The sequence below is a fragment of the Anguilla anguilla genome, chromosome 8 (genome assembly GCF_013347855.1).
Source record: "Anguilla anguilla isolate fAngAng1 chromosome 8, fAngAng1.pri, whole genome shotgun sequence".
NCBI classification, from domain to species: Eukaryota; Metazoa; Chordata; class Actinopteri; order Anguilliformes; family Anguillidae; genus Anguilla; species Anguilla anguilla.
This window is the reverse complement of record NC_049208.1, coordinates 11,523,046-11,549,939: the sequence shown is the minus strand read 5'-3', so window position 1 is coordinate 11,549,939 and position 26,894 is coordinate 11,523,046.

The window sequence follows — 26,894 nt, the reverse complement described above, 5'->3', positions numbered from 1 at the left end:
GGCGTCGGCTCGTTGCGATGGCTTTTTTAACCGAAAAGGAAGGATGTCAAAACGCATCAGGTAAATTAGCGTATCAGTTTTCAGTGCTATCGATTTCCTGTGCGTCTGGGGTCCCAGGCATCGCCAGGAGTCCTTGTTGCTTTGCTCCGGCATCATTAATCTCATTTAGGACCATCATGCAAAGAAAGAAGGGAGGCACGCCGAGTATGGGTGGGAGGGGGACGAGGGGTCAAAGTTCAGCCTAGTTCTTCCACTGTGTGAAGGAAGTGTAACGATAGACACATAGGGTCTCACACAGGAGAAAGGTTAGCCTGTTACAATTTAAATCAAGACACACCTACATCTGGCCCAGTTTCACTCCATAATATTGAGACTGACAGGCCTATGAATCAGCTATTAGATTAGCATAGTGCCGTACCTTTGCAGATCATTGGTTTTGATTGCTAATAACCCCTAACGTCAGGGGGATTTGACTATGCCGGTAAGCAGGAAATATCCGGGGCTCTTAGTCACGATGCACCAAAGGTTTTTTCTTTCTTTTTTCCCTTCTCTTGACCACTGTTCCATTTCAAATTAGCAGCAAATTCCTCCCCTCCTTTATCTGAAACCGGAGACTTCCTCATTTTAACGGTATTCATCAGAAAAATCAATACCCCTTAAACACCAAGTGAAATGAAGTGGTTACAAATCTTCTTCTTTCCCCTATCCACAGCTCCCTTTCCATTTACAATCCCATCAACCACCCTGCCCACAGACAGAGCAATATGCATGGATACAAAAAATACACACGGTGATTAATGTTGGCAAAATAAATGCACTCTTTAGGAATCAGTCCACACACAGTAGATTATACAGCAAAGCAATATACCCAAAGAATCATAAGTCAAAATCTTTTAATGTTCCTGTGGGCTGGTCCGTATGCATGAATGTCTCTTTGAATAAGCTTTAAGAAAACTGAAGGCACAACGTCTGCTCTGTAACACTAGAATGCTCTGGTAAATGCTTAATGAAAATACATTCGGTGTTCAGTTGCCCTAAACATATACTATACAGAATATAAAGGAACAGAACAGAATAGGAAAGAAAATAAAGTTTACAATGTAGAAGTTTGTGTTTGGCTTTACAATGACTGGTTGACGAAAAGACAGAGATAAAAACATCAATTTTCATGCCCCCTCATGTTTATTTGCCAGCTATGCCTTTATGGTCCCACAGGAATGTCGTCGCACCATTTTTATGTCATTATAACAACAACTACATCGATAGTAAGTCCCTCCATAGCCTAACCAGGATCAACAAAAAAAGTTTATGTGCAATGAAAAACGAGTTAAATTCAACCTGTTCAACGCCCGGTCCTGAAATAATAAAAGTCAGTGAGTTTATCTCAGACAATAATCTCAATTTCCTCTGCGTTACAGTCACCAGACTGTCCATTGACTATGGAATTTCTGGGCATTCATAACTGTTTCCACCTCACTCAGCATATTTATTCACCCATATACATGGACACACACTTAATCTTGTCCGCTCTACTGGCATCCACATAGATAATCTGACCTGTATCAACCTTATCATCTCTGACCATCTAGCCATCCTCCTTGACGTCTCCATCACCATCACTGACACCACAAACAAATGCTCCATCACATTCCGCAACCTCAAAGCATTCAATCCTGCCACCCACTCTGCCTGGCTCTTGGAGTCCATTCCCAATGCAACTTCTCACTTGGCCTTCTCTCCATCAGACCTGGAGGACACTTACAACCACAGCCTCTCCTCCGACCTTTAAGAATCTCGCCCCTCCCCTCAAAACAAGGCTTGCCTCTTTTGCCAAATCAGCCCCCTGGTACATCCCCAACTTGTGTTCCATGAAGTCAGCTGGACGACAGCTTGACTGGAATGAATGTACACGCTGATGCCAACAAGCAACACCTCCAGCAATGCAAGGATGCTGTCCGTGCTGCTTGCTGATTATGCTACTGTGACATCATACTGTTTAAATCCCAGGGTGCTGTTCTCTCGACAGCACCTCCACTGACCTCAGCAGATCACAATGTGTACAAAATTCAGTAATTCAGTGCTCTTGGGAACGCATCACGCCTGTCCTTCAGAAACTCCGCTGGTTATTCCCAAAGCGAGCTCAGAGATTCCCCCACTCTGTCCTCCTTTAAACGCTCCCGTGAGACCAAGCTTTTTGAAAATTGCTTTGAAATGCTTTTAATTGATTGCTATTTTGTCTGTGTGTAGTATATTTATCCCCCTATCTTTGTAAAGAGTCTGAACTCCCTGAAACACCATATGAATGAAATGTATTATTATTATTATTATTATTATTATTATTATTATTAATAATCTAATCCATCAAAACATCTTTCACCCTAGATTCCAGCTTTTGCTTTCTGGGCTGTAGCAGGTGCGTCAGCGGGCACAGAGAAGGCCTCTGAATGTACCAGGGCGTGCTTTTCGTCCAGGGGCACATTCCAGTCTGGAAAAGCCCAGGGATGTCTGAGCCAGCGAGGGGAGGAACGTGGGCCAAGCACCTGGAGCGTAGCGTAGCTCAGCCAACCCTCTTTGAGTAGCCTTGGAAACCACAAAAGAATGGCAGAGAGAGAGATAGAGAGAGAGAGAGAGAGAGAGAGAGAGAGAGAGAGGGAGAGAGAGATGGTCATATTGTGGTTTGGTTGATGATGGCTGGGTCTGGGTCCTAGCAGTGTGGCAGATCAGATTTTAAACATGTTTTATTTTTGCTACAGTATGTTGAACAGTGATGGTCTACCAAAAATGACATAGAGAGAGACCTGTTTTATTCACTAATTCCCCTGCGGTGAGTTAGACCAGACCCCGCCCCAAAACACCCGTGCCACATGCAGGTCACTGAAGATAGGGCGTCGGCTCAGGTTTGGGGCAGTCGGGCTGGGATCCAAAGTGACACCAGGGCAGATGCGTGTGGCGCAGAACCTGTTGCCGGTAGCGATACACAGCCCAGCCCCCAGGGCCCACTGGGGCAGTTACAGGAAGTGTACGTCAGCTGGGGCCCGGGGGGGGTGTGGCATGGGGAGTGACCGGGGAGAGGAGATGAGGAAAGAAAGAAAGAAAGAAAGATAGAAAGAAAGAAAGACAGAACACAGAGCCAAACGACTTCCTGCTGGTGAGTCACCCACCAATTTGGTTGACGTGAACAAATTATTCCAGATAACAAATGCTTCTCCAGCCGATACTCTCCATTATACAAGTGTGCTCAATGCTTAATGTAAAAAAATAGAAGACGGACAGAGAAAAGGAGAAGAGAAAAGAAGGGAATGGGGGGTGGGGGGAGGCTGGAAAGCTGTGCCAGCCGAGCATGGACGGCAGTTTGACAGCAGAAGTTAACTTAGTCGGACAAAACGATTAACCCTACCGTCTAGAGTGCGACCTCCGGGAAGACATTTCTGAAACATCTCCAGAGCTCATTCCTTCAGACCAGAGCCTGAGAAAAATGAGCACTACTTAGCTGCTCGCAAATTGGAACTTATAAATATGCATGTATGCGTTCACGCACACGTGTGTATTTGGATATTTCTAAAGGCAATGCGATTCATAAATACATGCGTTATATACAGAGAAAAGCCTGATATTCATCGCTATATTTAGTCCAATTATCTAATTTAAACAACGAGGGAGTTAAAACTAATCACATCATCTGTGTAAAACGATGACGGTTAAAAGGAAATGTGTACCAAATCTTGTTAAGAATAGAAAGGTTTCTTGTAGAATGTATTGTGAGAAAAGCTATAAGGTCTTGATACTTCTGTCACAGACAGAAAACCCAAAGGAACTTTCAAAGATAACACACATTTTAACAAAACTGACACCATGTTTTCCCTCCGCTCGCTTTGATAGTGATTACACAATCCTGCTTTTCTTTGTTTGAGTGCAGCAATTAACACACCCTTGTACAGTTGTTCCAAAAATAACCAAAGCCATTATAATTCTTGTTTTCTTGTGAAAAAAAAAAAGAATGCAGATGCCATTCTTTATCTTTCTGGCCTTGTTTCCCAATGGTTTCCTGTGATTATGATGCATTTCAAATATCATTCCCTGTTCAACAAAGAGCATGTGCAAATGGTTGTGTTTAGCCTGTATTTCTTTGAGGTCAGCGTTTGCCCGTTGAAGAAGGAAGCATTCTCTCAAACAACCTTGCATCATGTAAAGAATTTATGAGATCTTACAGAAAGCAGTGCAAGATGGAAAACAGATAAAACTAACATTGAATGATATTGATTATGTTCTAAGCATTGCAAGGACTTCTTATCAGTTCCATTTTAGTTTTTCTCCATGAGCAGGGTATTCACTGAAATTTTTCAATAACACCATCTGAGTGTACTTGTAAATGGTAAATGCTTGCATAAACCATCTTGTTCAAAATGAAGTATGCACTGCCACATGGATTAAATACAGTACGATTGAATGCATCCATGAATGCATTCAGTAGAAAGTCTTCGATTTTCTTCTTTCTCTTTTATCAAAATCAAGGTCCTGCTTCCGGAGAATTTCCTTAAGGAGCTTTTACTTGAGGTATGATTGTGTGTGTGTGTGTGTGTGTGTGTGTTTGTGGGTGAGTGTCTGTGCGTGTGCGTGTATGCTTGTGTGTGTGTGTGCGTGTGTGTGTGTGTGTGTGTGCTTGCGCATGAGTGTGTGTGGAGAGGGGGTGGTTGTGGTTTAACATGAGGAAATTCAAAATGGAGAGACCATGTTGAAGTGCAGAAAAAGCAGCAGCTTCCCACAACGCACTGCGTCTGCTTTCCTCAGTCAGGTAACAGGCGACATATCAGAGGGAGACTGTGGAATAAAGGGCAAGCACCCTGTGTAAAATTCTCATTTCACGCGATCATTTCCAGATTCCCTCCAGAAGCCTTAAAGCACCTGTGAGTGCTTGCACCAAGAACAGTTTCACAGAGCCATCACTGGCACCTCTGAAGGCAGTCTTGGCAAGTTCAAATCATTTCACGCAGCTGATTCAATGGGTATTCATGGTAACATCTTCTTTTAAATTATTATTTTTTAAAATCTTTTTCATTTTTATAATAATAATAATAATAACTGTTAATTTGTGCTTAACAGAGGTTTCAAGGTCTCAAGTGTGAATACTCTTGTGAAAAAATAGTACCCTGTATACTTGATATAAAGTTTAATTATACTTCAAGTATTCTTATACTAAGTATAAAATAATATACTTCAGGTTTACTTCAAAATCCTAATTTTTCACAGGGGTGACTGGGGAACTGAACTCTGAAAACCAAGAGGAAGACCACCCCTCCATAAGAGTGTCTTTTGACAGTAGTAACACGGAGTCCTAAACTCTGTCTCACAATTAAATGTATGTTTTACTTTTGTGTTAAAAAACACAGTTAGTTGATTGTGTTAGTGTGTTGATTTTGGTGAGAATGAGATAAATAAATTTATTTCAGTCAAATCAAGCAAAAACGATCCAGATTGGGACCTGTTCTTGAGTCATTTCACGTAACGGCTTTGTGACTTATACAGAGATGCAGGTACGGTACGCTTTCCCGCACTGTCAGATGACAAATGTTAGTTTATCTGCGGAATACAATCTGCCATCTGTCTTTTTTTCCTTCGCGAGTGAAAGCGTTCATTTACTTTACATTTTGCTCTCTTCCCTCCCGTCCCATTAAATCCATGCCTGGTGAGAGAAAAGCACAGTGAAATGGCCAATTCGCTGTCGTTTCACAGAAGAACAGGCTATTCTGTCAGCGAATGCTTGTAAGCGTCTCCGCTCACATTCAAATGTCAGCAGATTGTTGGTAATGCAGTATTTATTCACGTGCACACAGCTGGGATTTGAAACTCTCCTCTTAACCTCCCCCTCCAGTCTTCGCAGACAACTTTACCTGAACTGTAGTTCTGGTGGTGACAAGATGAACAAAACACATTATACATGAGGTTCCCCGCTGTGACCAACTTAGCTCCAGTGAACCGAGAACTCTGTATTCTACTGTATGTGGTTTAAAGTATACGAATCCCTACAGTGTTAATTAACCATTTTGCAGAGGGAAAGCTGGTATATATGCTGTTATATAAGCTTTAGATTCCAGTCTTACTTACTGTATCAGTATTAGATCTGGCCCATTCCCACTTAGCAGTTTGTCTCGGATATTGAAAAACATGCTCAAGGGTGGGTCTAAAAGGGAAATGATTACACGTCTCCGTGAATATGCTTGTAAAACAGATCCGTTTTTAGAATGTTCACACCATATGACTTCTCAACTATTTTGCTATTATTTTTCCAGTTTTAATTTCATTGGACACACACACACACACACACACACACGTACTGTACATAGGTACTTCTTTAATGCACTCCCTTGCTTATAGCTGTAATGATTGGTATTCTTGCAGCTTTTCTATACATGCGGTACACACGTAAGCCGAATAATAAATGCGTTGCCTACTCCCTACTTAACCATATTTGATTCTTCAATGTGCGTATTGACAAACGCTCTCACAATGGACAGGGAAAAGCAGCGGCTATTAGTATGGAGATTCATGCATAAATCATTAGTTCCGGCTTATCATAAACTGCATATCAATTCTACAGCGATGTGTAGCCTCATTGGGTCTTTGTGGGCATTATAGATTTATTTAGAAATATCCTTTGTTTTCAGGATTTCATTACTCCGTCCTTTCCCTCCGTGGCGCGAACTCCGTCGGGGCCTAATTACCATACACGAGTCTTCATGTTAATTGTTTTGATCTCAAACGAGTGCGTTGCGTTTCTCAATACAATCTTTCCAGTTGACGTGTTTACTCGTAGAGAATGGAATCGACGGCCTTATCTGGCAGATAAGCCTGCGGCACTGGGGCTGAGTATCAGAGAGGCTTATTTATCTACATGATCAGAGACAGCGCTAATATCCCAGGGCTTCACGCTCGGTCAAAAGTGCGAGAAACAATCTTTTTAAAATGGCGCACTCTTTAATTATGCACCGTTTCAAAAAAAAAAAAAAAAACATGGTTGCAGGGGCTATTTCTCAGCCATTCTCTCGGCCTTAATCAACCACGATGGGACTTGTATCGCCATGCCAACCACGGAACACAGCAGCACCGAGGGACCTGGCAAATGAGTAATTTTGTGGAGCAATGGCTTTGGTTTAAGCCTATTGAACTGCTTGTTGTTGTTTTTTTTTTTTGTTTTTTTTTAGATGTGCTTTTTTTCTATTTTTCTGATTGGTAGAGCTGCAGGCCTGTTCCATGGCCCCCCCCTCCTGGTGACGCTTCCCTCCACAGTCCACTCGCTGACCGGCTGCAGCTGCCATAGTGGAGGACTGCACGGCTTGCACAGATACACTGCAAATGCCCCATCCAGGGTGGGGGGGGGGCAACTTCATAGTCAGAGTCACTGCTTTTCATTTTCACCAATGAGCAACCGGTTTGGACCCAATCCAGCCGGTAATACTCACAGTGCCTACTAGCTGGCGGGCTGACTGCTGTGCCAATGGTGGACCACTAGTGGGCAGCGTTGATATCAGCTCTGCGGCGGTCCCCTAGTGGATAGTTGAGGCGAGGCAGTTAAGATAAGGAGGCACTGTTAAGAAAACACAAAATGGCCTGTGAATTGTCCTGCCAATAGCGGACCACTACAGTACCCATGTGTGAAATGCTGGCAGGCTGACAGCTGGCAGCAATGATGGCCTGTTAGGTGTTTGCTTAGCGGGAAGAAACTCAGGTGAGGTGATTTAACTGTGCGATTGGCTACTGATGGTGGTTGAGAAGAGGTTCCTCCTTAAACACTGTAAAGCACTTTTAGGGTAAGAAATGTGCCATGTAAATGCCAGGCGTTATTATTATTATTGATAGAGAGATACTATTGGCTGATAAAGTAGGGCATGCCCTCCCTTTCTTCTCTGGCCAGCTTGCAGTCCCACATCTTCAGGGCAGCCATTCAAATAAGGTTTTGATGAAAAAAAAATGGAACACTGGCCCTTCCTTCCTTTTTCTTGTGGCATGCATGGATCTTGACAGCTGCACTTTGGTTAAAATTGCCTGCCAAACGCCTGGATTGTAGATAGTAAATGGGATATTGTTCTGATGGAAAGGCTCTCCCTGCCGATGCCGCAGGCGATAATGCTTCGCTCCGATGGGACAGCGGGCTGCCATTGATGCTAGTGGGGGCCAGATCTGATCCAGGGCTCGGGGTCATTGTCTCATCAGTAATAAAGGCCATTTGGTAGCCCAAGGCAATTTTTTAAATGATTGAAACTTTTTATTTTCCTTTGAAGGCTTCTGTTACAAAGAATCATGACCCAACAACACCCCCCCCCCCCCCCCCACCCCCAAACCCCCCACCCCCCTCCATCAATACATTTCTAAAGCGTCAATATCCAGAGTCATGGCAACTTTACTGGCAGTTCACTACTTCAGATTTTTCAAATTGATTTTTTTTAGATGGATCTCCCTGTAACCGTAATTCATGAATTCAGGACCTAAACCGAAAGACCTTCGCATCGTAAGGCTGAACAGCTTGCTTTTTAAAAAAGAAAAAGAAAGACCTTTGTTGAGTTTTGCGTACGCCTGTCAACAGGCACCATCTGTTGCTGTTGCATGCTCGTCATGCTGAATGCTGTGGTGGATTTTTTCTTGGATTTTTTTTGATGAAGCTGGGAATGCAGTGAGGGGCTCAGGAATGGTCGTGGTGATGAAGTGGCCCTCGCGGCCTTACCGCAACCTTTTGGACCGTGTTTTAAATGTCATGACCATGGATGAGGCAGCAGCAAGACTGTGCAGGGCTCTGACCCCGCTTCACGAGATGCGTTGGTCGAGGTTGGTGAGCGCATGGGATAAATTACGGAAACTGTGAAAAGAAACTCTAGCTTTACTTCTCCATAATAAATTTGCCGGTTTTTCATAATTAAAAAGAAAAAAAATGACAGAAATCCTATTTGGCCTGATGCTCGAGGCATATATTCTTGAGTGCTAATAGTGTAGCGGCATAACTGCGCGCAGACGCAGACACATGCAAACGCACACGCGGAGACACAGCATGCATACACGCAAACTCACAAAGATTACTTTCCGCTTACCTGGCCCTACCACAACTGAATCAGGCACTGAGATGGGATTATCTGGATGTGTGTGCTGGCGCTGAATGGAATTCTCAGGCTGTTTTTAACGGTGAAAGAAAATTAAAGAGGCGAACCATTCATACGCATTCTAATTGAATTTCACACCGATGCAGGGAACACATTTATGACCGCATTTCCGTGTGAGGGAAGTCATGCACATGCAGTATGTTAAACAGCTTTTATTGTTAGCACAGATACACACACATATACCCTGACCACAAAACAGTGTGATCTCTAATCCGTTGCTGTGATACACAATCTGTCACTGAATATCTGCATTATGAAGCATGACAATGATTATCACATTCATATCTGCGCTTTTACATATGCCTCATGTCATTTATTGTATATGTAACTCAGCAGTACGTCCAACAATATATATTCCTACATAATGTGTTGATTTTAAAAAAAGATCTAAAAGAGAATGGTAGAATTTTAAAAAGTGAAAATTTCTTACATTTTTGACTCAATGGATAACATTTCTGAATTTTTTTTTTAGGGTTGGTCAGCATCATTATGTGGCCTGATGGTAAAATGTGGTTGTTGTACTGTTGTTAGCAATTCAACCCCCACACTCTGTTTCATAGAATCGGGCAATAGATGTGGAAATGTCGTGACTTGGGGCTACATCCAACACATCTTGATATGGCTCATAACACCATTAAGCTTTAGCATCAATCTTCACTTTGCTATAGCAGTAGATCACAGTAATAGACTATGGGATTTATATGGATTTTTTTCTATTTTTTTTTATTTTTTTACTTGATGTGGTCTGAAGCTTCGGGGCAGGTTGTGCAGTTTGCTCAGGCGATCAGAACGGTGTTACCTTGCTTTGTATTTTTCCTTCTGTGCGAATAGATCTGTAGCCAAAATGCCACTGTTATAGAGGCTGAAAATTGTCATGAGTGAATAAGAGCTCTTTGTGCAGTTTTTTTTATTATTTATATTCTGTATGTGCTTCATATCTTCAGTGGTAAAGATGGGAACTTGAGACTGAACATTCAGATCTAACATTTTTAGCACCATCATCGCTTCACTAGACAGCTTGATGATACGGCAATTTAGTGTAATTCCATAATAATAACAATGACTGAGGCTTGATATTCTGGAGACTTCATCAGCACTGGGGACTTCTAGTGTGGAATTATGGCTTAATAGCGATTTGTGTTTGGTGGGTCTGTCACTTCACCATCCATTAGCTAATCAGCCAAAAGGAAAGAGACATCACAGTTTAGAAATTCTATTATTTTATTAGCAGGGGTACAGTAGCCAATGGAGGTAAATGAGAACTGGAAGAGTTGGTTGGAGTTGGTTGTTACATAAAGATATAACACACCATTCCAGGAGTGTCTCCCAGGGGAGTCAGGAAATTGATTTCCTGTTTTTTTTTTACCAGTTGGTATTCTCTGTGTTTTCTGTTTCCTCTGAAAAATATACTATATCCTGAAAATTGTGACAGGGTAGCTGTAAGGATCTGTTACAGCTCAATTTGATTGAAAGTATTTCACTCACAGTCAGGGCAACTTCAACATGAATGAATAGAGTGGATGATTCTTAGAAATGGTACTTTGTAATCTACTATGTTGAACCTTTGAATAAAAATTGATTGGATACTGTATTTTCATTTTATTTTAAGAAGACCGAGTTGAATAGGAATTATTTTGAACTACATTTCTAAAAAAATTATAATGAAACATTTGTGACGTGGTCTTTATTGCTTTATTTTGGCTTTGTTATACGCTGTTGCTACCGTGCCCCTTTCATCAGCCCAAACACTGCCATACATTAGTCTGCAGCCCAGCCTGGATGATGCTTGATTAGGACGGGGTCGAATGAGACAGAGTGAGATAAATTATTATTTTGCTCATGTACCCCTTTGTCTTTCATAAAATTAAAATAGATTTTTTTCTTTTATGTGACTATTATATGTAAACAAAACATGAATATTACATGCACAACAAGAAATATAAATAAGTAGATAAATAAATAAATATTTCTAGACTTCATTCATCATTCCCAACGAAAATAGGCCTCTAACTGGCATATCAGAGGAGAGTCCCGTTGCTGGAATAGTTCATATTAGAGTACCAGGTTCTTCCATCTTTCCCTTTGTGTAAACCTTGCTTTCTCGTACGGGATGGATGGGGGCACAACCGTGCCTACTCAAACCACCATGCCAGACAGCCCCAGACATCCCGTATGCCAACGTTCCAGGACGTGGGGGGGGGGGGGAAGAGGCTCGATCCCTGGATTGTGATGAAAGGGGTCTTTGTTCGAAGAGCTTCTGCACTTGCTTGCCTTCTTCTGCTGGAGGTCCTTTGATGTGGAGGCCTCCGTTCCGACAGCAACAAGTGCTGTGGGTGTGATGTGTCTGGCCTGCTACTTCAGCCTGGATTAGGGTGACTTAAACAGAGTGCAAGAGGGGCTGGTAGTGTCTTTTTAAACTCAAAATCTGAGAGATAATTCACCCTACTGGAAGCACAGAAGGTTGAAAGAATTGGAGGCTTTTTATTTATTTATTTTTATTTTTATTTTTTATTTATTTATTTATTTATTTATTACCACAGAGGAAGAATCCACAGAGAGAAGAGCGCAATCTGTCACTTAATTTTTTAAATTATTTTAATACAGAAGTAGCTTTGATCCTCTTAAGGCACTTAAATTCCACATTGATATACAGTGAGGAATCAAACTGCCTGTATGTCCTTTGTTAATTCATTAGTTAAACTACATGCCACGAATCTTACTTAGTGCCCATGACTGTCGTTACCAGCTCATGACAAGCATTATTTTCACTGTCATAATGTATGCACTGGATTTTACATTGCAGATTTCAAATTACAGTAACTGCTACAAAGGAAATGTTATGTCAGTATAATGGCATCCATTGTAGGCTGTGATATGGTGTCATAACTGGTTATGACAGTTGTTATGTCACTCTTGTGACATTTACGTTTCATTGCATTCCAACATTTGTCAGACACTCTTATCCAGAACTTACTGTCACCTTATTAAAAATTAAAAATCATTCAATTTACAGCTTGATATTTTAAACGAAGCAATTTGGGGTTCAGTACCTTGCTCAAGGGTACACCAGCAGCAACCCAGCTGGGAAACAACCCCACAATGTTTGAGTTATAAGCCCAGTCCCATAACCATTCCCTAACAGCAGCCTGTCCAGTACAGAATGCCTGCTTTAAGACGTACAGCCACAAGCGGTCAGCATTTTGTACATGCGTTCAATCCAAATGCGTGAGCTACACTACATAATATCGCTTATGAATGACTCAGAAATTAATGCTTTTTACTCTTCATCGTGAACTTGGTGACATTGCATGTACTTGTCTCAGTTATAAAGGAATTCATCAGATAAATAAATGGATGTTCAGCGGAAAACTCACCCTCATTAATTTCTGTTGAATTCCACTGGGATAAAAAGCTGTCCCCAGCAGGAGAAAACAGTGAGTCAATGTTTCTGTAGACACAGGGTCAGAAGCTAATGGAGAGCGAGCCATTCATTACTGCCTGTTTTTCCAACACAAAATTCATATAGTGTGCATCACACAAGACGCTGTGGATTATTGTGTTAAAGCCGGCATCAAACTGACATCAGCTCTTTTAAATACCTCACATCATCATTTTTCTCTATTTGTGGAATTATTAGTATGAATATATACTTGAACTAAGTCATTTATTTCCTTTGGTTTTAAAACGTGTGTAAAGCACTTTTGGTCACCCAAAAAAAAAAAACACAGCGATGGTGATAATCTGGTGATAATAATAATAATAATAATAATAATAATAATAATAATAATAATAATAATAATAATGTGTATTTTCTTTTTTTAAACAGAATGCCAGAACCATTTATTTAGTCCATGCTGGCATACACATATCCTACATTAAATGACCCAGTGAGGAAGGAGTAGAACCTGAGGAGAGAGATCGGTCTGATGGCGGAGACATAAATCAAAGAGTCATACGCAAAATTTAAGGAAGATTTATCACTCCAGTCCTGGGTGCAGAGGGAAAAACATATCAGAGGAGCAGTGTTTAAGTGCTGTGTAAATAGATTTACTTTGATTTGACCTTTTCACGTCCCTCCACATTTAATCTATTTGACTTTGTGCGTGTGTGTGTGTGTAAGTATAAATGTGCATGTGCGTGCGTGTGTGTGTGTGTGTGTGTGTGTGTGTGTGTGTGTGTGTGTTTGCTTCACTTTGGGCTTGGTCTGTGTGTTTGTTTATTTGACCTGACCTGAGTCATACAGCATTTAAACAGCAGAGTATTTGACACTGTAGATTCTTGTAAATATTGGAAACACTCCTGTGGGTCCCTGAGAATTTTGTTTACTTATAAAATGCACTCATATGAAAGCAGAAATGTGTCAAATGAGAATATTATTTATTTTAAAGTTTTCATCCATCTACAGGAATGTTAATGGAGTCTAAAGCTGTAGTACTTCTAATAAATTCTTTGACCCGGTTCTGCTGTTCACAGTTTGGCTTTTCTTAAGTGTTGAGTATTTTTTATTTTTTTTCCAAATTTAGAAGTGGAAAGGACTGATGTGAGATGCAATGCAGTGGTGTGCAGGACTCTATGCGGCACATGGGCTAAGAGGAGGGATTGCTATGGATGTGTTTGTGGAGATAAGAAAAATGGCAACAAAAAAAAAAACAATGACTGACAGCAGCTATGGTTCCAGTCTTTAGCATTTGCAGGTTTAGCTGTTTTTTTTGCATTTCCCAGTGCCAAAGATTACCCAGCAGCACTGGTGACTGTTAAATCCCTGTGAGCCTCTCAGAAATGATCTTCACTTTCTCACATATTCCGTAAATTTGAATTTGTTTTAAATCTACCGCATACGAAACTCTGTTTTCCCTCCTCGCCGACTATCATAGAACTTCACTCGAGCCGAACCGGACGCACTGTATTGGACGTTGCCACTTTTATTGATAAACTGACTCATCCCGGGAATTTAGAAATCCATTTATTATTGGAAAAGCGTGCTAACAAGGTAGCTTGTAGCTTTAACTTCGAGTAAAAAGATCAAAAGGCTTTTTCCTCAGCTGGATCCAGTCATAACTTCAGATCATGAGCCAGGGTTTTTAACTAACAGTGACGTGCAGTAGTTTTCTGATGGCCTTTATTGTTTTCCAGCCAACCTTTCACTCCGCCATTTTTGCGTTTGCGGTTTTAGCATTCTTCCCTTACCTTCAAAGGCCTGCCTGCTGATTCACCTCCTTGTTAACCTTGTTCAGCAAGGCCGTGAGGTAAGGATACATGCAGGGAAATTTTTTAGCACATATGAAAGTGTTTAGTTCATGAACACCAGGCTTCCAGGCATCCATTTATCAGGAGAGAACATCACTGTGAACAGGTCATGTGACCATATGATGACATTGATACAGTCTTATCATTAATGGGAATAACCAAGATGGGAGACAAGCCAAGTGAACATATTGACAGGCTTAATCTTTGAGACAGAATATGTCTGCTGGGTTTTAAACCAAATTTTGTGCAAGGTATACCACTTATTTATCAGTCTGACATTTTATGATAATTTCTGACTGGGTTAGCAACACTTATTTATCGTGTTCAGCTATTCATAAGGTTGTATTTGCACAGCAAGATCCAAATTGACAGAGGTATTTTCTGTCTTGTAAGCAGTGAGCTCCTAATGCATTTTTATGTTTATTCGCAAACTGTTAAACTGTGAAAAGATATATTAAATATACCATAGCACTTTTCAAATGACGTATGGTGTTTTAACCCCACTGTTCTGGTCCAACTCTAGTGAAGCTATGGCATCCATGTCTTCCCCTGATCAGCTGCGCAACCCCTTGTATTTTCTTCCTACTTTGATTCCACAGGATATCAATCCAAAAGAAAGTTCAGCTATCAGTTGACCTGTCATGGCCGACTAGGGTAATATCATTTTCAAATAAATAAATGGGAGTAAAAAAAAATTACTATAAAGCTAAATTACTCATAAAACAGGTGGGGTCTCCAGGTAACCTACCCTCCCGTTTTTAAAGCAGTGACTTTGAGTGGAGGGTTGCGGAGCCAGAAGACAGGTTCCCAGGTGAGCGAAGCAGCCCCTTCTTCATTATTGATTTGTTTACTCAGAATGCTTTATGCATCTGGCGGCAGACAGGCAGATGCCACGGGAAGACCAGCGCCGCAATCGAATTTCGGGCCACGCGGAGAATCTGATTTTCTCGACGGCGTTCGCCTCGGAGACGAGCTCAAAGTAAAAAACCACCTGCTGAGGGTATCCGCAGAGTAGCCCGTCCCAGCGAAATGCTGACATTCTGTTTTATTAATGGATTTTTTCTATTTATTTTACAAAAAAAAAGCACATTGCGCTGCCCTGATAACAGCGTGGCAATGAATTTGAGGAGATAATAGAGGGAGCGCAAACGATATGAATTTGACTAATTCCCACAAAGCACTTTGGGAGAACCAGCTTGTGTTTTCGGCTTTTAATCAAGCACTTTCAAATTACCGGCTAATTGCCTTGTATTTCATGTCAGGAAGTTCACTTTTGAAGCCTGGTTTCCATCTGCGATGTTAAGGCTCAGTACTGAAGCAGAAGCCCGAAAGCATGAATTATTTAGACGATAAGACGTACGGTCTGCAATCAAAGGCTGGACTCCTTCTGAGGAGGGGAGTTTCTGCTCTTAAAAGAGTCCCGTTTGCTATCTCCTCACGGTCAACTTCTGATAACATACATCAGTTACTGAGTGGCCTGTGTGGTCTAATCACAATGTACCTCACCCACAAAGCAAGGTAAAAATACTTTGAAGTTAAATACTTTTTAAATCGTGTTTATAAAATTATTTGGAAAACATCACAAGCTTGTGTTAATGGCAAGTTAATGAAAATCTGATATATACAGTAGTGGAAGGGGTTTTTTTCTTCAGAGACAGATTGATCAGTTAACATTTTTTTACTGCTAATCTTCTTGAAGAAAACGATCATAGAGTCCAGCTTGACAAACGTTTACTGAATCTGAACCGATGTCTTTGCTTGGTAACATATTAGCCCATCATTAGGAGAGGTAACCAGGCAAATGATGAATGTAACTCATAGGCTTTTACTGAAGGGCAATGTTTAACATATCACTCCAGTATAACTACACTTCCCTTGTACTGGCTGTATTGCCACTGAACTGTTCATATAGCTTGGAAAATTCTGTACAAGCAGCCACAGGTTAGCACATGCCTATCGCCACAGTCCATACTGCCACTTGGTCTTCAAGGGGTTACTCATCCTCTAAATTACCTTCAACTTAATTGTTTTCTTTATTTTTATTTTTATTTTTTTTTATTTAAGTTTGAAAAGCCTAAGGCTGCACCAAAGCATTGGAGCAGCCTGAGGATACTAACAAATCTATAGAAGTTGCTGGACTGTGGCTCTCCAACACCACTGATTTCAAGTATTGATTAACTGTCATTTGTCTTTGACAGTTTAAGGAAAAAGAGCTGCTTGTAGCCCAATAAAGAACATTTTTCATGGCCCCAGCTCCAGAGAAACGCGTGCGGTAAGACGTGAGTTTTGCTCTCACAATTCTGTACGGCCCATTAGCCATTGTGTTCCTTGCGAAAAGACAATGTTCAGTAGGACTGGAAAACTTGAGCTTGCATCAGAAGCCATCAAGTTGAAACAACAGGTGCTTTGCCGTTAAACTCTCAGCAGAGGGGAATGCGCAGATGAGGAATGCTAAGAAAGCAAGCTGTCACAATTACGCTGTGAACATGCGTATGAACACGGCAGTGGTGTGTCTTGCATTAGTACAGTACGTGGGATATCTGTGCTGGCCCCAAATCCTGACTCATACCCCCTTCTACCCTAAGGCTACTTCTACACACACACTAATAATTTGATTTTAGCCCGATTACTCCGGACTGTGGACGATGTCATGTAAACGCCTTTTTCATTATCTTACTAGGGATAAGGTAAAAATCTGAGCAAACATAACTCAATTAAGACACCTATATTTTTTTTTTTCAATGTTTCGAGTTATTAATGTGTGTAAATGTCACAGTAGAAATTCTTTCAGCTTTTTAAAACTGCCATGGGAAAGGTCACCATACACAGATGATGTTTGCACAGTTCAAACTCAAACCAACATTGCAAACAGCAACAGGAGGACTGGCAGTGTACTTATAAATAAAAGTAGTCATTTTTGGACAGATGAAGAAACCCTCTTCATGCTTAATCAAAACGGATTATTAATTTCTGCAGACCTGACGCTTCTTATTGACAGAGTCCGTGTAACGATTGGCTCAAATCACCCCATGTGACCCTGAACAAGAGTAAGTGGTTTAGAAAACGGGCAGACAGAATAATAATAACTTACTGACTTACAGAAAATAAAGACTAAAACAATTATGTACAAGTCCAACATGTTCCGTGAGCCAAAAACACACATAAAGCAAACAATACACATTCAAATCCCAGTATCATGTTCTCTTTCATTCGGAGTAACTCATTTAATCAATTAAAAATCACAACGCCTTCAAAGTTAATTATGGTTACACTGGATATCACCTTGGGTTGATACTTTGTGCATAAAGCAATTCGCTGAAACAGAGGATCATACAGTTCAGAGTTAAGCACCATGACTGATATATCATATACAGAACAGTGATTAAATCCATCAAGTTTAACAGTTGAGCGCAATATTACTTTTGCAAATCAAAGTATGTAAATGTAACATTTTTATGTGACACATCCACTTATAATGATAAGTTATTTCAAAATGGTGCCTGTTAAGTGCAAATGCCATCGTGCTCAGAAAGTGTCGACTGAAATGATCATATTCTTCCATCATTCATAATTCATGAACTGAAATACTCAGTAGAGCTGCTGAAGTCTGTCATGCTTTAAGTAATTGGAAAACACTGGAGCCTTCCCCGCAGTTCGGTAAGGACTTGATGAAATGACTGAGAAGATTAAACCATTAGTCTTGTCTTGTGGAACTGTTTGTGATGGAATGTCATTAGAGTGGTCTATAACAAGAATTACACATTTCTAACTTGCTATTTGGTTGATGGCTTCGACTTAAATTGATTTTCTCTCTTACAGTATCAGCATATTCATATTGCAATAACTATACTCAAAACGCACATTACTTAACCTTCTCCGACACACAGGGAAAATATTATCAGAGAAAGTTAATTTTATAATGAGAAAATATGAATATATAGTTTACAGGCAGTGAACAAAAAAATATTACTGGAAACACAACTGTTCCAAAAGTGAAGGGTTCTTGTGGCTCTTTAATGGTGTGAGTTGCATTTTCCTTGCATGTCTACTTAGACTCGAACCTTTAAAAGACAGGGTCGATGTCAATACTTACTTAATTTCACTGGCTGATCATGTTGACCGCAGGTTGAAGCATTTCTTCCTTCAAAGAGTGGTGTCGGTCAAGATATCAATTAGATGCCATCCACTTTTAATGGGCTTCAAAGTCAGCAGCTCTGAACATAATTGAGCATCTATGGTACATTCCATATGCCTGAGATAACGTTGTCTTTGTCATTGAGGAGTAGTGTCATATTCCTTCTCCATAATTTCAGACTCTAGTAGATCCAACCCATGCCACCTCACATACAGGCCATACTGTTCACATATTGTTTACCAGCACCACCCTGCCATGCAAACTTTACATTAGCATTCCACGCACACACACGTGTGCACACACACACGTACACGCACGCATATCCACACATATATACACACACACGCGCGCGCACATACACACGCATGCACATGCACACGTGCACACGCACACACTCACGTGCACACACAGACTCACACACATGCACACGCATACGTACACACACACACACACACGCTTGGGTTTATGCTATATGATAATACATAACTCGGGTCCATGTGTCAGCAGTGGTCCTGTGTGGACCATTTCTGCACAGTTTCATTGCTCTCCAGAAGCACGGGGCACCTCATTTTAACTCTAATGACATGTTTTCTTAATTACATATTTGCCTCTGCATATTGTCCTTCCAGTCACAATGACTCTCGAGACCCATTCTGTTCTGGTAGAGTACATTAAAGTAGGGTTGATGCTATAAGAAGCACTCTCAGATGGCCTGTACTACTTTAAAAGACGATAAAGTTTTCTTTTTTTCTTCTTTTTTTTTTGTACTGGCCATAAAAACTAAACTTTAGAAGTCAATTAAAACACACTCTTTCCCCTCTGAGATTCATCAGCTTTTGTACTCGGATGATCTTGTGTTTTCTTCCATTCAGCGTATAACTACTACAACTGACATTTTACAACTGACTATTACAAGCATTGTCATGTGCGAGCTCTGTGCATAGGTAATTCAGCTGGAATGAGCCAATTGTAGCCCTAATTACATACTTGGACAGAACGGAATGCGTTTTTAAAATTAAGTGCTGAAGGTACCTGTGTTGTCTCGAGATAAAATTCAAAAGCTTGGCGCTAACCTATCGGGCGGCTAAAGGGACTGCTCTATTAAATGATCTTAAAAAGGTAATCAGACCCTGCATACCAGCCAGTCCCCTCAGTTCTACGTCTGCCCTCTCCCCGGTGCACTGTGCCTGCACGTCCTGGTCCTGTCTGTTCGGGCCCCCCGGTGGTGGAATCAGCTTCCCGCTGGGGCCACAAGAGCAGAACCCATAACCATCTTCTGTCGTATAGACTTATGACCCACCTCTTCAGATTGCACCATGGCTCCCCTGACCCTCTTTTAGCTATCCTCTCTCTTTCTTTTTGGATTTCCTTTTGGGGCAATTTTATAAGAATGTATTTGCAAAGACAGGTTATCTGTATAATGGCATTTGCTTTTGTTTACAATACTAATTGTTGGCTTGACATGTTAACTCTACACCAGTGGTCCCCAACCCTGTTTCCGGAGATCTACCCTGCGGTATGTTTTCGCTCCAAACATAACAAAGCACACCTCATTCAACAGCTAGAGATCTCATTCAGCTGCTAATTAGTAGAATCAGGTGTGCCAAAATTAGGGTTAAAATGGAAACACGCAGAACATAATTGGGAACCTCTGCTTCACACTTGCTTCTTCGCCCCTGTAAGCCACTCTGGATATAGAGGTAAGTGATTGTGACGCAATATCATATAGCATCTTTATTTTACATTGGTTTAGTGCAGCACGCCAGTGATTTTAACCTCACAAGTCAGGCTCATAAAATTACAATACTTTCTGCCTGGCCAGGTTGACACTTTGATGTGAGTTAAGTTCCCCCATATTCCAGGGTTGTGCTTTTCTCATAAACCAATGGTCATTTACTTCGTCTGATGATTTATGAGCTCTTGAATCACATTAAGGGTGACTCAACCCAACTGAACCACTGCCCTATAACTGACTGGTGGCTGAAATGCTTGTTCGAGGACAATTTTGAGTGGAAACGCAGAAACTATAACTGCCTTTTCTTGATGCTCACTGTTTCCATGTGCTCATTACACAAGCTCATATTTGTAAAACAATCTTTTCCTCTCTATCATTTTAAAGTGTTTCACAAAGAAATCACATTTCTGTTCCGTGAATGCACTTTGCTACGTGCGTGCAAGGAGCTCGCGAGAGAAATAGCCATTTCAGCCATCATCGTCTTTCCCTTACCTTGCTTTGTTTCCATGGCAATGAGCGGGCACATATTGACTACGGTAAAACTGAAGTCATCCTGTTAATAGACAATAGGTCCCAGTAGGTGAACATAGCCTATTTAATGCTGCGAACAAAACGATATAATGTTGCAATTGCAAAAAAAAGCCGCGTCCATACAAATTTCAAAGGGAACACCATCATGATTTATTTGTCATAATCTGGTTGAACATAACAATTAAAATGAATAAAAGGATACGCGTCAGGACAGATACTAAAGGAAACTGTTAATCATAAAGCTGCAGCAATTACATTAACAGAAACACAATAGTTAGTGTTAGAGGATCGTTTGCTGACTTCTCCTTGATAAAACAGTCCACAGCACAGGCCCCTTGTGGATATCCTGTAAACGAATACTGGGAAAACAAACTTCATGCCCCAACACTTCAGATTCCTGCTCAACTTGCTCTCTGAGTGCTGTGTAAGTCAATATTTTCATTGAATTACTTTGAGCGCTCATTGTTATTAATGGCTTTTCAACTTGACAGGTGGCCAGATTTTGTGTCTCCTGAACAAAAAAAAAAGGTGTTGTTTGCCTTGCCCTGAGGGCACAATTGGACACAAACACTGCAAATCCACTTACACACGCATATACTGCTAGGCTTTCAGTATGACGTCTTAACCCAAACTAAACCCAGAATTTTACTCTCATGAATACCAAGATATGAGCTGTCCATACCACTGAAATGGTGAGCCAGTGGGGGTATAGGAATCCCAAAATTAGGGGAGCCGTCAAGCCTTAGTGTTCATAATGTTGGTTTATCTTCAGGAAGTGAAGGCACTTGATTGCATCCTGCAAGTCAGTCATTGAATGCATTACAATACATTACAGGCATTTAGCAGAGGCTCTTGCCCAGAGCGACGTACATTGTACCCAGTTATACAGCTGGATATATACCGAAGCAATGCAGGTTTAGTACCTTGCTCAAGGGTACAACGGCAGTTTCCTGCCAGGGAATTGAACCTGCAACCTTTAGGTTACAAGACCAACTCCTTAGAATGCACACGGTAGTTCCACCAGTTACAGGGTTTATGATGCAGCATTCTCCTTCCATTGTCTGATCTAAACTTAGAACCTAAATTCTGAAAATTGTAAACATTGGTCTATCAACACACTTGTGTTGCCCACAGGTCCAACCTGCGATTGGTTAGGCCGTGTTTATATCTTTTTATTTCACAATATTTTACATATTTGACACAGATTTGTGCTATGTACTTGTACTTTGTGCTAGTGTCCACAGATGACAGTACTGTGGTTTATATAATGAGTACTGTAGTCTATAAATACATTCTGAACAACAATAAAAACTCATTTTCTCATTTTTTTGTGCCATTTGTGTTAGTAAATGGGCCATGGTGTCTTAATAACACGGGGTCAGTTTTTCCTAATTTTTAAATAAATGTTTGGATGGTTTTGTTTGTCCAAGGGTATCTCAGTTCAGAAATTAAACAGAAAACTTTGGTTAGCTTCTTTCTTTCCATGAATGTTTTTGTCTGAAGGTAGTAAAACGATAAGGCCAAGCAAAATACATTAAATTAACAGAACACACCACTTTCTAACAGCGTTAATATTTCAGGAATAAGGTTTGTTTTAACTGAAATTTAATCAGCAACCTTTCAGAGAATATCTATTTTGATGGTGTGGGATTTTCTGTTAAGAAGTAATCTTTCACATAAAGAAACTTGGTTTGTTTCAGATATGACAGATATGAAAAATATGAAATTGTATGTATATTAATCACATCATGTCTGATATACGCTTTGTGAAGAAATTCATGTTTTTTAAAAGTTCATTGGACTGGACATAATTTTAAACATTTATTTATATTCTCAGTAAAACCAATGCGTTGCACACCCCCAGGAATCAAACCGGTAAGCATATATCTAGGTTTTCATATACATTTATTCTCTCCTCAGGTTACATTTTATATGTAAATACATATTGTATTTTATATTTGTTATCACCGGGGTGCACATATATATATCCATAAATTCATGAATGTTGTTGTAACTTTAAATTGTTTATGATAAATGGTTTCTTAAATATTCAGTATCTAATGAAATATAGGAAATGTTTGTTGAAAACTCAGAGACAATTCTCAGTTTTGAATATGTCCTCATCTAAAAAATATCGATGATACTTACTGTATATTAAAATTTCTTTTACATACTTTCAGAGTTCTTTGTATGTAAAACCAAAATCTTCTACCTTTTAGGATTCCTAAGACAGGGTTCTTAAGATTTCCTAAGATTTTTTTTTCTTTAAATATTGGGGGTTTTCAGTGGGAAACGTCAGTGTAAACATGAATGGGGTAAATGATAGATGGATATTTTAAAAGAAGCCTTAGGGTAATAATATTGAAAACGTTTATGGGAGTCATTTGAAGACAAGGCATCTTAGGAGTGTGAAATATCACAGCGTAAGGGAACACAGTCTTCATTTTAGATGCCCAGGCACAGGTGAGCAGTCTGTCTCTCTGTTGAATTAACAGATGGGCCACAACACGTTTGCAATGTGGTATCCAGAGGGACACACTTCTTACACTTGCATTAAATCTCTGTGACCAGGCTAATTATTTTCAAGTGATCTTCTGTATTGCAGGTGATAAAGGTTCAAATTATTAACATGGATAAGCAGTAGGAACAGTAAGTACAGAAATAGCTAGATGGCTATAAAAGGTTCTGGCTCATCCACAAGGCTCATTGTTTTCAAAAATTCCATAAATGTATGTCTTTTAAAAAAAAAAGACTGGTGAAAATTGGTTAAAAAAATGGGTAAAAATCAGATTACAAAAATAACAATGCAGTTCAGGGTTATTATTAGACTTTAATTCCAAACACTCCAAAACTCTCAGATATCTTTTTACAGGGGTACTTACAATCTCTCTCTCTCTCTGTCTCTCTCTCTCTCTCTCTCTCTCTCTCTCTCTCTCTCTCTCTCTCTCTCTCTCTCTCTCTCTCTCTCTCTCTCTCTCTCTCTCTCTCTCTCTCTCTCTCTCTCTCCCCCTCCCTCCCCCCCATGCTTGTTTACAGCCCACACAGCGACAGATTGAATGTTTTATATCTGACACCTAAATCACACACCCCTGCCCCCCCCCCACCCACCCTCACTTCCCCACAGTGACATAAATGAACTGCATTTATTTACATAGGTGTGCTACAGATTTAACCTGTACTTCACTGTGTTGCCCCCATTGTGTAATTAGTATTCTGAGAGTTAGCCAATGGGTAGAAGCATACTGGGGAAATTGTTGGTTCACCAGTAAACAGATGACTGAGCGGTACAATAATGATTACTGGCTCACTGGCTAACATTTTTCTAACACCCCGCATACTGCCATTTCATAAACACTGCATACATATTCATACATTCTTATGTCAATAACAACCAGGCATATGATGTGTGTTGCTTGGAATGTCACTTGCTGCATCAATGGTGACATAAAACAGTATTTGTATCACCAGGGTAGAATGCATTTATGTAAAATAAATTTTTCAAAAAAGGAGTAAAAAAGAATATATTACTGATAATTTTGAATACCGAAAAAAGCTGCCTAGCTGACCTTCATTGAGACAATGCAACATTACAAAATGTATCAAAGAGTTATCATCATTTTTATCAGTTGCTCATTCTGTTTGACATTTTCACCAATAAATATGTAATCATTAGCTAACAGGTGTGAGATAGCGATAAACCATATTTACATAAACTCAATGAAAGATGTCAATGGTTAATCTGGTGTTCAGAGGGGGCATAAAACATTTCCAAACCTGGTGTTGCATTAAACATTATACGCCTAAAAGAAAATGTGCATTGAATCAATTTAATTTGATAGTGTGTGTGTGTGTGTGCGTGTGTGTGTGTGTGTTTCCGTGCATGTATCGGTGTGTGTGTGTGCATGTGTGTGTTTGCGTGTGTGTGTGTGTGTGCGTGTGCGTGTGCGTGAAAGAGAAAGACAGATAGGGAGAACTCCAAAACATGCTAAAAACATGATTTCGAATCGATGTCCTATCTGCACAATGCAAAGTCGCTCCGCTGCGAAACCGTTGTGCGGCGTGTGACAGGGAAGCCGAATAGTGATCCTTTTCACACTCGCAGCCTTATCCCTGAATACTAATGGAGCTTCAACGTTCAGCAGCCGTGTGATCGAGAGCTGGAGTCAGCATTACGGCCCTCAGCTTGCCGGCTCGAGACCCAGCAATGTTAACACAGACATTCCATTTTGATGTCAAGCATGCAAAATTCAGCTTGTTTCACTAAGACATCCATCCAGCTCTTTTACTTTTACGAAAGCTTTTTTTTAAACTACTGCAAAAAATAAGTAAAATAAATAATGTGATATGTTACTATTTAGGTATACTGTACACGTCCATGCTATGTAGCTATCAAATATTTTCTATTCAAAGTTAACAAAATCATACCTTATCAATGCTGTACATGTCTTGGTGATACTCTTAACCTGCTCCCATCTTCATTGTTGGCTCTTTTCTAGTATTCAACAGCTGTTCTGACGACAGCTCCTGGCATTGTCATGTGTGAATGCTACCAGCTTGTCAAAAGAAAGAATTGTTTTTGGTTGTGTGAATAAGAGAAGCCTGTGCTGTTGGTGGATAATTAAACATGACAGTTTTACAGTACGTGTTCCATGTGTGGAAGTGGCTAAATCAATCTTTTAAACTCACAAGTGTGAGTTTAAAAGATTGCGTCACAAGTGTCAGTTGTGCTATATAGGAAACAATAACACAAAAAGAGGTAACCAAAATGTTTAACTGATAAAATTAAAGACTGAGTTGAATCAATCAGCTCCTAATTAGGAGGCGTGTGTTTAAGTTCTTTCATCATTTTCTTTAAACTTAGTAACACCATGTAGGTTTGGCTTATAGTCATTTGTTTTTCTTTGAATTCTTTGAATTCATTATCTACCAAATGTTTAGTTTTAATGGCCACGTGTCAACAGTTTCTCAACCTTTTTTTTTTTGATCAGTTAATTTTTTAAAAACTTCTTTCTATGTGATTACTTGCAATATACCCCTAAACATCAAAAGCAGTGAATTAAGAAAAATGAACAGTTAAAATTCTGGGATTGCAGCTGTGGGTGGAATGGAAACCAGCATACACAGTGGTCCCCCAGGCCCGAGTTTGGGAACCTCTGCTCTAGTAGAAGCCCAGTGAATTATTATATTGCAAACCCCTGCATTCATTTTTTATTTGGTTATTTTGCTATGTTTTGTCCTTCTTGTTGGCTTTTCAGAAAATACAATTAAGGCAAATAGATCAATGCTTTCTTTGTCAGCTTTGCTACGCTGTGCCATCAAACTATCCTTATCCTACATTTCATACTGCAGTTTAACACTTTGGATGGTTATAGCTCCCATGGCCCAATTAGGCATCTGTTTCCTCATCTGTCTTTTACTTACAAATGAATGAAGGAGCCTGTCAGATAACAGAATAAATAGAATCTTCACGCTGTGATCTACATTCTCCTTCCCAGAATTCCATTTCCTTTGTTTATGCCCTTTGATTCCGTATTCCTTTTATTTTATTGTGTTGTGAATAGATATGAGGGTTGAAAATGGTCTTACATGTTCACAGAAAGATTTGCAGCCTCATATGAATTTGGATCTGTTTCAGCAGTCGTCCTTTTCAAAGGGGTACAATGGTTTGTCCTTCCACTTTTCTGCGAGAAGTGTGTTGTATTTTTATTTTATTTTCCCCGACTTTCATCCTTTCAAATAACACATTTATTTAAAAATCCAGTGAATGTGATATTGTGATTGTGAATATGTGGAAAATATGAACCAAGGTCATTTTGGCATGGGTCAAATAATTATTTAAAAAATTTTAACAATGAAATGTTGAAATTCCTGAAGATTACCAAAGAATTCTAAAGCAAACACGTTTTTCACTAGTATTTTATAATACACATTTAACCATGACCTGTTTGTGACCACTTTAAAAACCAGTCTCATGAGGGAAATGTAGAGACACCTACCAATAATCAATAAAAAAACTGAATGAATGAATTGGACCAATGAACAATCATTTGATCTACTTGCAGGACAAAAGGTAAACATTGGAAAAAATAAAAATCTGGTG